Source organism: Colletes gigas, unplaced genomic scaffold (assembly GCF_013123115.1).
Source record: "Colletes gigas isolate AHSC1104 unplaced genomic scaffold, ASM1312311v1 Colletes_gigas_Sc00035, whole genome shotgun sequence".
Taxonomy (NCBI): domain Eukaryota; kingdom Metazoa; phylum Arthropoda; class Insecta; order Hymenoptera; family Colletidae; genus Colletes; species Colletes gigas.
In genome coordinates this window covers 364,534-383,036 of record NW_025106664.1, presented here as the reverse complement: position 1 = coordinate 383,036, position 18,503 = coordinate 364,534, and the positions used below count along the sequence as shown (strand labels likewise).

At 41.0% G+C, this 18,503-nt stretch overlaps 1 protein-coding gene across 1 annotated transcript in view; it reads left to right on the top strand.

The window, feature by feature from the left end:
* Nucleotides 1-1,785: 1,785 nt before the first annotated feature.
* Nucleotides 1,786-18,503, top strand: part of LOC122402386 (cationic amino acid transporter 2) — a 63,987-nt gene continuing 47,269 nt past the window's right edge. The window contains exon 1 of the mRNA XM_043405119.1: nt 1,786-2,705. The gene's annotated coding sequence lies outside the window, so the exon portion shown is untranslated. The remainder of the gene's footprint in view (nt 2,706-18,503) is intronic.

Genomic DNA, 18,503 nt, shown 5'->3' with positions numbered 1-18,503 from the left:
CGCGTATCTCCGGGGCGGTTGGCTGAGGAATTCTGCTTAAATAATTTAGCAGTTCGAAGGAATTGCAGAAGTTTAGGGGATCGATAATCGTACGGGACGGGGTATTCTAGCGGGATTAAATTCGCGATCAGATTAGAGTGGACTACAATACGAACATTCGTTAGCGATATACTAGCTGTCGGACGGAGCGAATTTTCTTCTCGACGGTATTCCTCAGGAAGAGTCGGAGGACGACAAGTTCGTGGCTAAACGCATGATCGATCATCGCAACCGGTGGGTCTTACGTTGGATTCTCTTCCAAGAAACTTTGGATCCGTGGATGATGTATTATCAACCGTGCTCGGTCGGCGATTTGTCGGCGAATTAGTTCTCGTTTGCATAAATGTTATAATACGTCGGTTAACTTTGAAATATTAAATAACAGGCAGGTTTACGGGTTTAAATAATAACAAAAGCAAAGCGGTAATCCCGGAGGATTTTGCGCTTACGTAAGAACGGAAAAGTCCGACAATAGGTTCGGTGTCTTTTGTTTGATACCACCGACACAGGACAGAATATTCTCGGGGAACCGGGCACCCCCGGAGATCGTACACCCCCGCGTTTTGTTGGCCTCGGAAGGGGAAGCGTGGCACAGCATCAGCGACGTACCACCCTGTGTGGGGGATGCTTCGGGGAGCGATAGCGATGGAATTGACCAAACACCAGGCTCCTCGAATCGTGCATGCTGCTTCGTTTATAGATATGTGGCGACACTTGCCGCGCTCGCCACCAGAGGGCTACGCTCAACCTGTAGATCTCTCACAAGTACACGATCGACAACTAGAAATTATCAAATTTCCAAGCATCTAGGATCTTTCAAGACCTGACAGGATTGCCTTACTGATAAGTAAACTGTGGAGCTTCATGCAAATTCATACTTTTATCAATAGAATCGATGTAATGGGAGCTTCGTAAATGTATAAATTTGTAACTTACTTGAAGTATTTCTTATATTTTTGCATATTAACATTTATTTGTACCAAGGAAAGTAAAATAATAAATACGTGAAGAAATGTATAATGCAATGGAAATAAGTGTATTGCCTTATACAAAATTACGGTAGAATTTCAAAAATTCAGTCGAGTAAATATTATTAATTACGAATCAGTCATTTTATCTGCTTTGGTAGTTCTACTGTTAATAAGTGTCTTTTCTTTAATACGCACGGTTTCTATTGGGTTGCTCTGGGTATACTCGACTTCAAAACACCAGGTTGCGTGACAGCCATGTAAACGAGAGGCTATTTAATGAATACTTTAATGATCGACCCCTATTCTGTAATTTTTTGAGAATTAAAATTTTCCATAAGTGCATAAGTATCCGTAGTCTACTGATAAGATTACCAGAAGACCCAGGATCGTTCCCCCTTCATTCCTTCTCTTTCCTCTATAAAGCAAGCCATAGATACAACATTGTAATTAAAAAAAAAAAACACGTGTTACTTGGGAAATAAATGCAACAGAGGAAACCGAAATTCGGCTTATTGGGCTGTAAAATGTGAGCATCGAGGGGTCCAAAAAGGTCCCAATCAAGTTCGTGATAGGGGGAGAGGGGGTAGTTTTTATGTTTGCACAAATTTCGTACGTTCGATCCCATCGCCGTCGTCCGACCAGGTAGCACCGTCGCTAGAGGTGGGGGAGCAACCGTCTAGGTGGGGATCGAGCGTTGGCGGGGATGAACCCTCGGAATAGGGACGATCGCGGCCGAGGCGGACAGAGAAGTAGGGATAGGCGAGCGAGCGTAACCCCACGGCACCCGTGTGTGTCGCACTAAAATGTGACTCTGGTCAGCAGCACCGGGAGCCGTGTGTGTCGTAAGAGCGAGAGAGCGAGAGAACGAGAGAGAGAGAAAGAGAGGGAGAGAGAGAGAGAGAGAGAGAGAGTCGCGCGTGCCGGAATTTTCGTTAGTTTAGAAGGACCCAGGGCCGAGAAAAGAGCCCCTCGGCGTTTACGCGTCGCGGTGAACGAACGAAAAAGCTGTGTGCGACCGACAAAGGTGGATCGTCGCCGCGGCGAGGAGGGTGGACGACGATAGAACCGTCCGTCTCGACCAGTCGTCGGTGGAAACGCGGCCGATCGACCTCGGGGAACCCGTCTCCGGTCGCCGTCAACGAAACATATCTCAGCCGAAAAAAGGTGCAACCACCCCAGCAGCGACCAGAGGTGGGCAGCTAGAAGCTGGTTGAAAGAGTAGAATAGCCTATAACGCGTCGGGGGAATTCCCTGGAGTCTCCGTTGGAACGAAGAGGACTTCTCCCGGAGACTCGAAGAGGAAGAGGAAAAGAGCGACGGGGGCGAACGGCGCGGGGATGTCGTGCAAATCTAATTGAGGATTCGTACGCGTACGGCTGAAACTTTTTACGGACTGGTGTGCGCGAACACGTATGGTACACACAGACGCACGTAGAGAGAGACGCGTAGGTGTATCACGCGCGTAGCGACCAGGGAACGCGACAGTGCATCCGTTCCGGAGGAGCATCGTCGTCGTCGTGTTCACCAGATCTGCGACGGGGATACCTAGTGCGACGAACGGGGTATCAGGGAGTACACCCCGATGACCGCTCGGGATTAGTTTACGTAGTACCGTTTCACCGCGAACTGTGATTCTTTGTGCTGTGGAAGGGAAGAGGAACCCGTTCGTCTCGACCGCGGAGTAAAACAGGCCAGGTGAGTCTTTCGTCGTTTCCGTCTCCGTCTCCGTTCTCCTTGTTCCTTTGTGTCTTCCGTTTCGCCGCCAGAGCCGGGGAAAATGTAGCGACTTCTTGAACAGATTCCCGAGTCGAGACCTCGAAGGAAACAAATTTTAAAGCGTTATGTTTAATTCCGCCAGTCGACGCGTTGAGGATTCACAATTGTAATTACACCGCAGCTGAACGGTAATCACTGTGCGATTACGCGCCGTCGTATCGCGATTAAGTCAGATTACGTTTCGACCAATTCTGATCGCGAGCTGGAAAGCGTGTTTCTCAGTCGGTGGACGAGAACCAAGGAACGAGATTAAAAACTCGGTTTCATCCTCGAGGGATGAAAAGGGATTCTTAATTGGATAAAATAATAGGGAACAGCGTCTCCAAGGTTCCCCGGTACAAAGAGAAAACGAAAGTCCTTAACCCAAAACTTGTCGAATAAAAACTGAAACTTAGAGAATGGTCCGGTACGTGGGTCAACTTTCCTCGAAGAAGCGGCTTATCCGTGCCATTGTCGCGCGAAAAGCCTCTTTTCGTTAGCCTGTACTCTATACCTTCATCAGATCTCAGGATAGAAGTTTCTTATTACGCTCCTCGCTGTATAATATTAAATTCGAGCAAGGATGGGCATTTGGAGGGCTTCCTGTTATTCGTCGTTACGTTTCGTAGAACATCCGCGAAGTTTCTCTGTAAAACATCCACGGCTTTATTCCGCGGAATTGTTATCCCCGAGGTCGGTGAATTTTATACGACGCCATATATGAAAATATTCCGGCGTAGAGCGAGCGTGATGAAAGTTCACGATAAGAAAAAACTTGCAAACTCGAAGTGAAATTAATTCGAAGCCTCGCGAAGGCTCTTGATTAAAACTAACCCCCGGGTTAGGGAGGTGGTCGAAGTTGTTGAAAATTGCGAGACGTCCGCGAAGAAATATTTAAAATTACAGGGTAAGTTGTCCTTTCGCGAGCTGTCGCGAGAAAATAACGTTCACGTCGAAAACACGAACCTCCAGGAGGAATCGTTTCGCCTCGAAACGCGCACGTTCGGAGCCGTATAGGCACGAAGATTGCTTTTGCTATCCGTCGGGTTATTGTTTCCAGTCGGTACACATCGTACCCTCTAAAGTGTATATTTATCGACGACAAGATTGGACGATAAAACTTGCTTGCGCCGCGTAAATTTCATCCACCGTGTGTTTCTCTGGATTTTGCTCGAGGCGTCCTCGTTGCAAACTATCACATTTTTAACATTTCAAACATCACGTGTTACCAGATCTCCGAATTTTCCTCATTCTTACCATTCCAAAAAACGTGTCGATTGAAATTTCTTTAAGAAAATTGTCGCTTATTCAAAATGGTGGAATATAGTTTGTTAACATTTTGGGTGCATCGACGCCGCGGCCCTTTAGGGGCATTCCATTCTAGAAAGAAGCTCTGCCTCTACCACGCCGTATAATCTCTGACGCTTCTTCCCATTATCCGTTTTCAGGAAAACTTTCAAGCTCCGTTGCATTATCCCCTCTGCTATCTCGTAATATCCTTTCACACCGTGTAATAGCCGCCGAGCATGATTTATATCGGTTGGTAAAACGACGCGAAACTGCTGTTCTCCTTCGGTAGACTGTTCGCTGAACCAGGAACGAAGTTTACGACTTGTACAGTTCACGTCAGCGATACTTTTCGCGAAAATGTGTGACTCGTTGCTCGTTTCGATTTGTTTTCCGGCACGAAGACTAAGTATTAAAACTAGAACTGCCAAAGCGGTCAAAATGTGATTAATTTCTAATAAAAATTGTAAATAATATATACTCGACTGCATTTCTGAAAATTTACCGTGATTTTCTATAAAAGAATAAATAAACACTTATTTCTAATATAATTATAATTAGTTCTAGTGTTAATCCATTCTTTGAGCGTAACGAGACAGAAAACGTAACGGAGAAATAGTTGCCCTCGACAGTGGGCAGAGTCTGTGTACAAAGAACACTGTCGTCGGTCATTCTTGACAAAGGACCTGCATTTCCTTGGCTTTAAGTTCGACGTATCCTCGATAACTCTGGATGTTGTTGGTTTGTCATTTTCAGTCGCCATTTATTTGCTTTCTTGTTTCAAAGAATGCTCTTTGACAGAGAGATCCAAGATTTCTGGAACTCGTACATAAAACATGGTTATTTTATCAAATCTTGATGTTTTGGATTGTACAATAACAGGGTTATTATTATTATGTTATCGTATAATAAATGAGGCATAAACTCTTTCGTCTTTTCCTCTTTAACTGTATAAGTACGACTGCGTCGTTAGACTTATACTTTGCATCGAATCTCCAATTAAGCCTGGACCCTCTCATCCAGTTAAAGAATTTGTTTAATTAGGCTTGTGTTCGATGTCCCGTTTTAAGTAATGCTCGACAGTGACATCAAGCGACTTCAAAGCATCGGAGGCTCTCGTGAGTTCCATGATGAATCGATCAAACAGAATTAAGCTACTCGTCGTAAACACGAAGGGCCCGTTCGAAACGATCGCGAAGCGTCGCTCGCGGCCAGCTACAATCGCTGGAGACACGATAAAAGCGGTCTGGTGCACGCAACGATAACCTCCAATAATATTTTCTGCGGTTTAGCTCGATTGACGGGCAGATTTTTAATCAAAATAGAACCTCACTGTATCCGTTCTTTTTTTTTATTACATCGTTACAGGATCCTTTCGAGAGTTTCTATGCCATTGCTGCACCGCCCGCACCCAATTAGAGAAGTTTCCTAGACGTCCAATTAGTTTCGGCAAAATTTCGATCGAAAGTTACAGCGAGGATCTGAGAAAACTAAATTTGCAATGCTTGATACTTTAAGTTTAGTGTAAATTTAATTATAAGTGGAAAGGGTTAACGACTTCGAAGAATCAACCCCACGGCGGACTTTGATAATCCTCCCTTTCCGGAACTTCGCGTTCGAGGACTCGTTGCATTTTCATTAAAAGAACAGGAGAAACAGGCGGATAAAATTGTCGAGGGCGCGTCCAAAGTTCGCGCGTTTCACGTTGGATCCAACGAAACTTTTATTCCACGCTCGTTTCGCCGGTTGTTTGTAACTTTCGCAGATTCCCAAGGGTAGCGCGACGTTCCCCACCGATGACGAGGAAAAAGTTGTCCATAGTTAAACGATCCAATTGTCCATGAATATATCAAAGGTCACAGAGGGGCAACCGAGGAAGGCGCGATAACGATAGGAGATTTCAAATAATCGAGTTCGTTTCTCTGTCGTTCGAAAATTGTTCAGGTGACCTGTTTCAGGCGTCAAACTTTCCGACAAGCAGTCTTGATAGAGTTCTAAAGCACTGGAAGAATCAATCTCGTGTGTCTAGGTCTTACTCGAGTCTCGGTTATGTGTGCTAAGTCTCCGATTAGATCTTTTAGGCTGGTTAGATCAGATAACCGGGCGCGAGATTGAGAGAGCAACTTTCGAGTTTAAGCTTAAGCGTAAGCTCTGGATTACTGTTCTCGTTAATATTTCGCGACCAAAGAGTCGTTTTCCAGGCATCTGTGTCCCCTTTTTCGTCACACGCGTAGATATTTTGCATTTTAACAAGCGCTCGGTTTCATACCTTTTACCTTTGACTGGCGTAGAGCATTGATATTCCGCCGTCGAAACCTTTCGCTATTTTTCCGTCGTTTTTCACGGCATTATCACGCGTTGACCCGATTATATTACGGCGGTGATATATAAAACACACACGCCAGGCACACCGTAAAAGTACTGTCCTGAAACGAGAGTAGCTTTGATACTGTCTAAAATCTGTTAACCGTTTTCCCTTTTTTAGCTGTACATTTCCGTGAATCTAGATTTAATCAATCATGCTATTGTTAGCGATCATTTATTTTCATTCGTCAGTTGGAGCAACGCGATACACTCGGACTAATAATAGGATGGATCCGACGATACATTCGTTGATATCGACATATGCCAATTATCGAGAATTATGTTGAAGCATCGAATAGATATTGAAATTACTTGTCAAATACGATTCTCAAACGTCGATTATCATTCAGAAGTCAACAGATATATAGTCTACTAGAGTAACCCTGCCCGCGTTGCTGGACAATACAATAACATACAAAATGTCAATGAAAGATTAGAAATGTGAAAATAAGTGAAAGATTACAAATGTCAATGCTCGCACTGTAAACTGAAATGACAATCAATAAACACACAGAAATTAAATAAGTCAAATGACGCGAGGAAGCAGAGCCTTATACCGACAAAATGTAATTCGCATAAGAAAAAAAATACATTTTATATAGGGAAAACACACCATCATAAAAGTGCGCGTATAACGCATATTCGTAGAAATTTTTCGATGTTTTTTTTTTATAAACCATCAGTGAAAGTAGACCTTTCCAACGCATGTACTCGTTTGAAAATCGGTTGAGTGGTTCTCGAGTTATAGAATCACGAACATAGGACAACTTATTTTTATATATATAGATTATTGGACCGGTGTATTTTTCGAGGAGCACGTTTTCACGTTTCACGTTTCATTTTAATAATGAAATATCCACTGTGCTTACGGGGGATTAAAAATGACGTATGACGAAAGAAAATGTAGCGTGGGAATTAAATTTCAAAATTTCAGCTTTTTTTCGCTTTGTGTTATTGATATGGTTTATACGACAGTCATATTTAAATTAATCAAGATTTTGTATTTTTTATTATACTACTTTGTTTTCGTACACCCATACTCAATCAAACGTACCGTGCGTAATTCTCATTATCTTCAGTTGAAAAAAATAATATGTATACATAAAATAGTACTGAATACGTGTACCAAAAATTATGTAAGAAAAGTCTTACAGTTTTCCCGCAAAAAATTCTCGAAAACGACTTAAGGGGCCATTCTACCTTGTAGGCATGAAAAATACGTGTTTCTTTGTGATTTTTTTTTGCGGGTTATTAAAGAGCGATTAATTCCGGATTTTGTAGATACATTTATTATATATTTAGCTATATTTACGAATTTTTGCAACGCATAATGTCTATTGATTACGCTGTTTTTGTTGATCATCAAACAACAGTTTTTACGAACGGCACCCGACTGCGTACGTGATATCTTGCGAACAAGTTATTCGAAATCCTAAAACCAACGATATTCTTAATATAGATGAGTGTGGTTATAGCATGAACTAGGATCTTTTCAAAAAAACAAAAAATGGCAAAATGGCAGCTATTTTACGAAAAAATACTGAATATTTTCATATATTTGGTTGCTCTTTTGTTAATAAAAGAAAAAGTATTGCATATATCGCAATTATCCTAGTTCATGCTATAGGGAGACCAGTTCTGAAGATACTGTATAAATTTGATGTTGATATCTTGAATAGTTTTTTAGTTATCACGCACGCAGTGCCGAAAAATGTAGTTTCGAGAAAAACAGCTTTAAAGTTTCACGTCCAGTTGTTATACCTGCACGCGGTACATTTCAACAGGCTATAACTTCGTTAGTTTTTCAAATTTCAATTTAATATTTGGTAGACATATTTTCGAGACTACATACTAAAGGAAAATGCAAAAAAAAAAATATCGATTTTTTTAATCCCACAAGGTAGAAAGGCCCCTTAATCTACATGAGTATAGCCAGAGAAATACGTAGGGGATTTTTGAAACATTAATTTTTGAGCGATTGGCGAGCATTTGAAGTAGAAAGTTCAATTTTGTACAAAAATGGGACAATCATTTGTCAATAAATAACGTTAAAATTAACTTATCCAACATCCCCTACATATGTCTTTAGCTATACTCATGTAGATTAAGAGAAAATTTTTTGTTTTTTTGCGCCAATTCAGACACAATGAAATTCAGAACACGCCTCGCGAGAATGGCTCCAGCGTCGTCATATTGCATTATTTTTTAATAAATATTTTCTTTTTATAACACTTAACGACATGGTTAATAACATTCTTGAATATCATTATCCACTTATTTTTCCATCCATCCAAAAAAATAAAAGAAAACGCTTTATTTCAGGTTTTTACAGTGGTCCTACCCCTTGAATCCTGAAATCTGTAAATTCCTTGGACAAGGCAGCTAAATAATTATCTATCCTATCTATATGCAAGAGATATGTGTTCTTACATTTAATTATATTTATGTATAATTTCTTATAAATATATTGATACTGAGCGCGAGTATTTCAGAGCCGCGCATAAAAAAGTCTGTAGGGTCGCGGGTTAAATACGAATGTTCTAATCATTCTGAATTATTATAAGAGCTTTACGTTAATTAATACGGTAATACATTCATTCTTATAAGTACTCTGTATCTTGTTAGTAAAAAAGAGTTAGTAGTTTCGAGAAAAACAGCTTTAAAGTTTCACGTCCAGTTGTTATACCTGCACGCGGTACATTTCAACAGGCTATAACTTCGTTAGTTTTTCAAATTTCAATTTAATATTTGGTAGACATATTTTCGAGACTACATACTAAAGGAAAATGCAAAAAAAAAAATATCGATTTTTTTAATCCCACAAGGTAGAAAGGCCCCTTAAAAATGCACCATCCAGACCAGAATACTCTCTTAAATTTAGTCTCGCAGTGGAGGAGGCGCGTATGCGGTCAGACGCGTAAATTCGTACTTGACCCGGTTTTCGAACCGGTTTTTCAAGAACGAAAACCATGGAACCTTGTTAACCCAGCGGTCGGGATAGAAGTTCACAGAAGACCGCGTTGGGCTGGTTCTAATTGAGGCGTGGATTTTGGGGTTGCTTTGAAAGGGTGCCCTTACACTTGAATCGTACTACCGCGCTCCGAGACAATTCTCCAATTTTCATTTCTCTTCTGTACATTTTCTAGTGCTCTTCAAGGTACGATTCAAAGCGATACGAACCAGCTAATTGCTCGAATTACTTTTAGGTTTAAACACTCTTCACTCTCACGAAATATCAAACCCTTTCCTTATAATTTTTTAAAATCATTAAATAAATCGGTATTCCAAATACGTTGATTTTCATCTGATCGAATTTGAAATTTTTTGAATTTCTCCAAGAAATTCTCAGCTTTCTCTGGTCGGACGTTTCGTTCCTCGGTTCTCTTCTCGCTGTGGGGCGTCTCCAGGGAATCCTTTTCATTCGTCGCCTCTCGAAACGAATACGAAATTCCACGACGAGATCCGACGCAGATACAGGATTAAAATTGAGATACTGGAGGCTCCGGGTTCTTCCAGTCGATGCTGCTCCAGGCATTCGGGGACCATAAGCCGCGATCTGTTGGAGAACCGATCCGACGTTTCGTCAGCAATGCAGCAGCTAGTTTCATCGGATTACTCGATGCATCGATACCGGCGTGTGTTTGTAGCTATCATCTATTCGAGGCATTAGCGATAGAAACCAATTCAATGGCACACTCGTTAGTACCGATACGTATCAAAGTCCCAAGCATCCTGTTGAGGTATTAATCGCGATTCCATCGACGTAACAGTAAAATTGAAACGTCATCGATACCTCAACGAGACAACAAACTAAAAATTAAATTTCAGATCCTCGTCGGCCAATTCGTTCGTCTTCATCCCCGGTATCGGGATTAAAATTGCGTCCGGACCTCCTCGTCGTTCTGTCATCGCGCGTCAACCGTTTCCGATTAATCATACCAAGTTCTCGCGATTATCCTCGTTTCACGAACGATGGGATACGCGGAGGCGTCGGACCGTGCGGATAATTCACATTTGTCCAGTCTTTTAAAACGAGCGTTGCGCTACCTTTTCGCTTCTCTCCTCGTCGCAGGAACGCTATTAATTAATTCTGTCTGCCGGAATTACAATTCTATTGTGTTTCCCACCCATGCGTCTGTTCCACCAGTTACCCTCGTTGCAGCAATTAACCGAACAAATTCTTTTTGTTAGGTAGTCGTTGATGCCGCGTTAAACGATCGTTTCCATGCTGTTTCCGAATCAAAGAAGTAAACGTCTCGCGTTTACAACGTTCAAACATTCTCTGTCCCCGCCAAACATTGCTAAATCATCGAACGATGTTTAAGCAACGTTAATGCACTGTCAAAAGCGTGTACAATTTAAAAAGTAATTCCGCAGGAAGGTATTACTCCCCGAGAACATGCACTCTAAGACCAATCCCCAAGAAGAACCGTTTCCCCGCAACTTTTCTCAAGAATTGAATTTAACCTGCATTTTAAAGAACGATCCCATTAAAACCTAGTAGAGTACACCGGGGGTAATATATAGAACTTTAAACAACTTTGCCATAGTTGCTCAGAAGAGGGAAAGAAGCGCAAGAAACCCAGGTCTATTGGGATTGGCAGAATTCTGCTCAGAAAGGGTTATTTCAATCGTTCGAAGATGAATTTTTATTTCGTAGTATCACGTTAAAGAGATTTTTTTTAACGCATCTATTCCCTATTCCCCATCTTCTTAAATAACAAACTTGTAATAGTAATTGCAACAGCAATTTAAAATAATATTTTCTAATTAAACGTGTAAGCCACAAGAGTGCGTACGGCACCAAGGACCTCCCTGACCGTTGGTTTATGGCACTTAGCCCGAGCGAGACCCGTAGTCGCCAAGGTTAGGGAAAGCGCCCAGTCGGATTGCACATGGCCCACCCTAGCGGTGGGTCCCGTTTTTCCAAATTGAGGAGAGAGGAGGCAGTCGAGCTAGGCCCGCGGCAAGGGGCAGTTGAAATAAAAGATAACCGTCCTCAGTAGCTCTTCGCATTTTTGTATACGCTTTCTGCCCTATCCCGTTTTCGACCATCCTTACAAACGAAAGAATGTTCAAGCCGATTATCCCCCAGAGTAAAACTTCCCACAATTTTGATTTTACATTCTATCCTTTCCTATTAGTTAAACCGTGACATTCTTATTAGTTCGACACGCGTTTGCTTTGTCACGGGAAATTCCGGGCCACGTAATTTCAGCGAGAACAAAATTCTTTGGCTCGCGGGAAATTTCAAGGGTATTGGTTTGGCAGTGAACGCGTTAATCTATCATTCTTTCCATCGACGGAGGCTTCATGCGAGCTGTTCCAGCTCGTTGCATTGCGGCAGATCGATGTACCGGAGTTCAGGGTTACGTTGTAAGGCCTCCTCCTCGTCGTCGGAATCTGCAGTAGCACGTGCCGCGCGTTAATCGTCGACAATGCGGCAATTTCCGGAAGAAACTTGCAATTTTTTCAATTACCAGATTGTCGTTACGACCGGACGCGAATGTTAATTCGACGTACTTATATTCCTTTCGAAACTGCCTCTGCGTTTGTTGCTTCCCTCGCGATCGCGAAGAGGACGATCGTACGTCGAGAAGGAAAATTCAATATTGTCGTGGCTCCTAAGGTTGTCACTGTTTATGCATTGTTAGGAGAACGTTCGTAGAAAATTTTAGTACTGATATAGTAGAAACAACATTCTGACTAATTTTTATTTAAATAATCGGAGAAAAACTAGTTGACCAAGCTATCGGTACATTATGTTCGTTCTCGATCTCGAATGTTTGCGTTTCCAGCGAGGTCTCGGATTCTTGATGTTGGTGGTGTGGATTCGTAAGCTCCGAGTCTCAAACTCTTGATCTTGAAAGTTTACTTGGGGCTTGTTGAGATTAATTTAAGCGTACTATGACCTTGTGCTTCATAATTGCTACAAAGTCCAATGTTTATTCTGTACGAAGTAACAGGGAAGTTTGTCTACAAAATGCTCAGCTTGATCGTGGATATTTATGTAAATTTCAACATATATATATATATAAGCTCATTATAAATCTCCACGCTTTGGTTCTCCTCTGTATCGACTTTTCCTTTGTCTTCGTCTGCTTCTAATTACGAGACTCGCGCGAGTTTTAGGCTTTGCTTTATAATTATCTCTTGGATTTTCGTTGCGAAATTTCGCACGATTTACGTCTTCGATAATGACTGTTCCGAGTGGCGCGGTTCGTGCCAAACTTCCAGCCCCGGTAACAACGTTTTCATTCTCGAACTTGTTCCATATACAAAATTTCCTGTTCCGTTTACTGCCATTAAAACTTCCACCATTCAAATGCGTTTCTCTCCGTTGAAATGTCGGACGGCGATTAATTCATCAATTTATTCAACAGTCACCTATAATTCGTGCAATTTATGAAGCATCGAATTAATCGCGAAACCGATAAAAGTTACAGCGATTCCGCGAATCGTTCGCCAAAACTTTGGCTAGAATTTTACAACGTTCGTTATCAGATATTGCAATTTTTATTCATCGACCATGCATGAATTTTAATGGCAAAACTTAGACAAAAGTCCCGTAAGTGGTGGTAGCAATAATTTAAATTTTAACCGGAAAGTAGCAAGCAGATTTTAACCAGGGTTTGCAAAATTCACGCAATCCAATTCCAACGCGGTTCCGGAGTTAACTTTGGACACGTTCCAAGCAGATTATCTTTCGAAACATCTGCTTTCCACGAACCTCTGTAATATCCGGGAATGTCGCTTCATAATCCTCCGCGATAATGGGAACTCGAGCTAGAAAGTAAAATTCGTGGCACCATCGAAAAGTATAGAGTTGAGATCAGATATTGTAACGAATTAATCCAATTGCGATAAGGCTTTGTACTTGTTTCGTATACGCGATAAATATTTTAATCACCTTCAATTCAACGTTCCAACGTTTTAAACCGTGGACAACCATTTTTGTATGCACTATCTAATAAATAATGAAGCAATTTTTATCGTTGAGGCTCAACTATAGCGATTGTACGGATGTGTCTTATAAAATGGGTCCAGTAAAGTTTACAAAGTCTATTTCTATTGCATTTCAAATCGGTTACATTATACGCCATACAGTTAAGTCATCGTTACATCGTTTATTCTGTTCATGCGCTAAAAAAGGGAAATAAAGAATTCCGAGGAAACTGGTTCGACATTAAAGAGAAGATTTCCTGTTAAAGGAAAGGTCATATCGCTATAGTTAGGATTGCCATAGTTAAACGTTCGAAGAACTATATCAGCTTATCGCGTTGACACGATTCATAAATATTTATTTCCTACCGTTGCTCGGTTCCAATGAACCAATTATTCATTACCACGAAAGAGATTGTAGTTTCATTTTCGATTACGGCCATCAGAAAAGTGTATTCATCTTTCCATTTCGTCTTCCAATTCGCGACGTTACGGTCTTGTACGCGTGCCCCGCTATTTCCGACAACTTTTACTCGATACGAACTTTCCACTCGCTCCATTTTGCAATCAGAAATTTTACAGTCGCCTCGTAATCGAAAGTTCCAGGCACCGTCGAAACTTTCTTCCTCTCCCTAATTAATTTTCACCACGATTTCATTTCTCATCTTCAGCGTTGAAAAACTTATTCATTCCGTAATCCGGGCTTTCAGTCCTCGCCGGCGAGATAAATTTCGCAGATTCATCGTCGCTTTTCGCTCCCTGTAGTCGTTTCCTTCCTTCTGCATCTGTTGCGGAATTTCTCCTTTCATTCCTCAACACGTCGTTCCTCTCTATGAGAGGAGAAAGATTATTAAATTACGCGTGCAATTAAATACGTACGATTTATTGGACGCGTCTGATCATTTATCGATATTTCTACTTGCACGTCTGACCGTTTATCGATATTTCTACTTGCGTCCAAGTCGTGCTCTATCCCATGAATTTTCAAAGTCAATTTTTTGGAGAACAAAGTCTCTATAATAATTTTACTAGTACGATTTGAAATTTTTTAATTTTGCCCAAAAATTTCAGCACCTCCTCGATTTTTTTTCTCGAAAATGCGTAGGAATTTGGGGATATGTCTATTGACCAAAAATTATTATAATTGGCCCCCGCAATCGAAAATAATTTTTCCAGAACGATTTGTAATTTTTTAATTTCGCTCAAAAATTTCAGCACCTACTCGATTTTTTTTGTCGAAAATGCGTAGGAATTTGGGGATATGTCTATTGACCAAAAATGATTATAATTGGCCCCCGCAATCGAAAATAATTTTTCCAGAACGATTTGTAATTTTTTAATTTCGCTCAAAAATTTCAGCACCTACTCGATTTTTTTTGTCGAAAATGCGTAGGAATTTGGGGATATGTCTATTGACCAAAAATGATTATAATTGACCCCCGCAATCGAAGATAATTTTTCCAGAACGATTTGTAATTTTTTAATTTCGCCCAAAAATTTCAGCACTTACTCGATTTTTTTTCTCGAAAATACGTAGGAATTCTGGGGTATGTCTATTGACCAAAAATGATCATAATTAACCTCTGCAACCGAAAATAATTTTTCCAGAAAGATTTGAAATTTTTTAATTAAAGTTTGTAATAACTTTTTAACGAAACCTCAATCAAGAAATTGATATTCTTGATTTTCGTCTTATTTTAGCCTCTAGAATCTTCAATTAAAATTTTTCCAAGAGGTGGCTGGATACCCTTTATATAGAGAGAGAGTATCTCAGACCACCTCCTTACCTCAAGAAAAGTTCTGTATCTTGCGGTTCTAATTTCATTAAAATTTGCTTTCACGCGAAGGTTATTAATTCATGCACTCAACATGAAGGAAAGATTGCTAAATTTAACACCTAGCCCGGGATCGAGCGATCGAGACGGACAGGAAACGTTTGCGAATCCTGGCACGTTGCGCGATCCTAACTGTCCATTTCCTGCAATCCAACGAATGGATCGGGAACACGAGGATGTATCAGCAATCATCCGTTCAGACTTTTCGTTAAGGAAACTTTTCCCCTCCGACGCACGCGACCTATTTCCACAGTGTGTGCATGCGGACTGGCAATGAATCCCGAGGCCTCGCCACTACGTATCGTTTCCAATTGCTAATCACGTTTGCCAATCCTCCAGAGATTACACGATGGTCGGGACCGTTATTCCTTGCTACCAGCCTCACCCCTGCTCTCCCACGCTCGTATTATGGTCGTCGTAGACACGTTGTAGTCCAGAGATCGATAATTGTAAAAAGTTTTGTTTCCGTTGTTCTTTCGCCGGAGTTAGATCCTAACCAATTCCACAACTTTAGCTTATTGCAGTATTCCGCAGTTATATATAGCCTTCGTGTAAAATGTAGTTGGAATATACCACAAAGTTGTTCTCGCAAGACAAGTTGGCTCTTCTTGAGGTATACTTTTCAGTGACCACTCCTTTTCACAGTTTTCCAACAAAAGTGCTAGAACTTTCTATTATCATAGTCGCCATGTTTGTTATTTGCTTGCTCGAGTCGCTAAATTAAAGCCGCTATTTGCACGACAAAATCACGTTTTCACCCGTGTGCCCTATTTCCTGGTTGGAACTTTTAATCGTCATTACGATTATTGATACGCCATTTTTTAATCGACCAATAGCGAATCTCAGCGGCGTGTTGCCAGAACTCGCGACGAAATTATTTATTTTCCTAACTTGGCTCGTACGATTTACTTTTCGAACTTTCGCCGCAATCCTTTCCGAGACGTTTAACTTGAGGAATTCACCCGCGGATTCGCGACAGATGGCGTTCATCGGCGCCTGTTGCTTTGTGTGCAGCTTCCCCGAACATTTTATCAGATATCGAGAATCGCTTAGGAGCGACTCTGCGATATCGTAAACACTTCACGACCTGTATCCTTTCTTATTTTCGAGTCGCATCGAAATGATCTATCATCGCCGTTTATCGACATCCTGCCCTAACTACCTCGCTGCAAGACCATTTTGTGCACAGTGTCACGTTATGGTTGCGTACAAGTTGAACTTCCGACGTTTTCGTATTGGCTACATCGCGGACCAGCTTTTCGATTACCACACCCTTTTAGAAATTATTATTATATTGCAACGAAGCTTTTATCTAGGAGGAGCACTATTATATATTTAGTAGAAACAATATTCCTGTATTTCGTTCCGTGTCTATTAGTGGGATTCATCAGGGAGTCTTGTATAGCACAGTGTTTCTCAAATTGAACCCCGATCCCTGGGTTGATTGGGGTTTGTGAACTCCCAGAAGAGTGGTTTTAATTAATTTATGCGTCGCCACATTTGGCGACCTCGACGCGATAGTAGAGCCACGGTGGAAGGTAAAGGAAGACGCCATTCGCGAAGAAACGAAACGAAACGTGCATCTTAACAAGAAAAAAATGATAAAAAGAGGGTTTCGAGGAAGGAAACGGAGAAACAAGGAAAACGATATCGTTGAAGTTTTTTAAAATTGAATTTGATCTAGGTCATCTTGATGTTTAAATTGATCTTTCCTGAATTCTCGAGTTCCATAGTTGCGTTCTTAGACCAAGATAAATTTGTTTGTTGAAATGATTTATTTATGTAGGGTGAAATTAATTTCGTGACGCGAATGCCATACGGTTCGATATACGCGCAGCTGTTTCACTGGTCTGATTAGAATCGTCTCGTGTCACTGGCGCAATTATAAACGACGATTTCCAGGAAGCGGGTCATCAACTGTTTTATCGCCCGCGTTGCTAATTGAAAATTCTCGGAGGCGATACAAGCTTATCAATCTATTGGTACGAGAACACCGAGCAGTATCGTTCCGAGCTGATCATTATTTCGAAGCCAATAATTTCAAATCGAGTACTATAACAGTTAATTGGCCAGCTCGATGAGTTAGGGCTCTCGAAACCATTTCGTGAAATTACGCGCACGGGTGTATGTAACTCACGATAATCGTTGGTTACGGTTATATTTCCATAATAATGAAAGAAGCATGCGCGAAATAAAAATTTAATAGGCTTTATAACTCTGAACATTTTCGAGGCTCCAAATTATTTGAAAATGTGATGAAACAATCTTTATAATTCTTGATATTTGCTTTAGTTTCGTCTGTAGATGTAACTATTAGTAGTCGAACGCTCTATATAACAACAAAATTGTGTGTAGATTGGACAGGTTGAGATGGAAGGAGTCGATGTGTTAATTAACATTATCTCCCATCACAGAGTATGAAACGTCAATCGTGTTCATCTTATCGGTGTATGTGTTTCCATGATGTTTACTGCCTTGAAAGGATTCAGTGTATGTGACAGTTAATATCGTAACCAGCGTTGTCACAGTAAATGATTACTTACTATGCTGAATATCTCATTGCAAAATGTCTTACCACATCGATACAAGCTTGACATTGATGTGGTATAGAATTTATGGCACTACGGATTCTCGGAGAATTTTATAAATTGTACTTTATTTACTCCTTTGATGAAACCGTTTTTAGACACAAGGAACGTTTTAAATTTAAACATACAATAATATAAAAATATAAAGTAACAAAAATTTGTGTTAAAACAGGACATGAAAGGCTTCGATAAGAGTGCAAAACTCTGAGAACTTTGTCGTATTTCAACGATTGAGTTATTAATTAGTTGGACAACTTCCGTGTAGTAAAATGTTTGTTTTAGAGTTCCCCCAAGGTAGGAATCGATAGATGTAAGTTCTGATTGTTGCGTGGGCCAAACGACTGGTTCTCCGGCTGGTTCACGTCTGTGCATAATTTACAGCGTACACACAGGTGACTGTATCCTGTTCTGTTCAATCGAAACTGTCCTACGGTACAACAAAGTAACGAGGCTGACAAAGCAATTAGATTGGCTTCGATATCTCCGCACAAAGAACATCTAACGTCGAACGATCTCGCGGCGTCCATCGTGAAAAAAGTGCTCTCGATCGACTGCGTCCCGTTCCGTCCAATTAAGGATGCCTTAACCATCGATGACCAACAAGGTCACTGGAACAATCGCATAAATATTCACTCCAATATCCGACTACAAAGAACCGATGTTAAAGCGTCTGCAAACGTTAAGAGGAACTGTTTCAATCTAATTAGGTCGCGTTTCGTTCA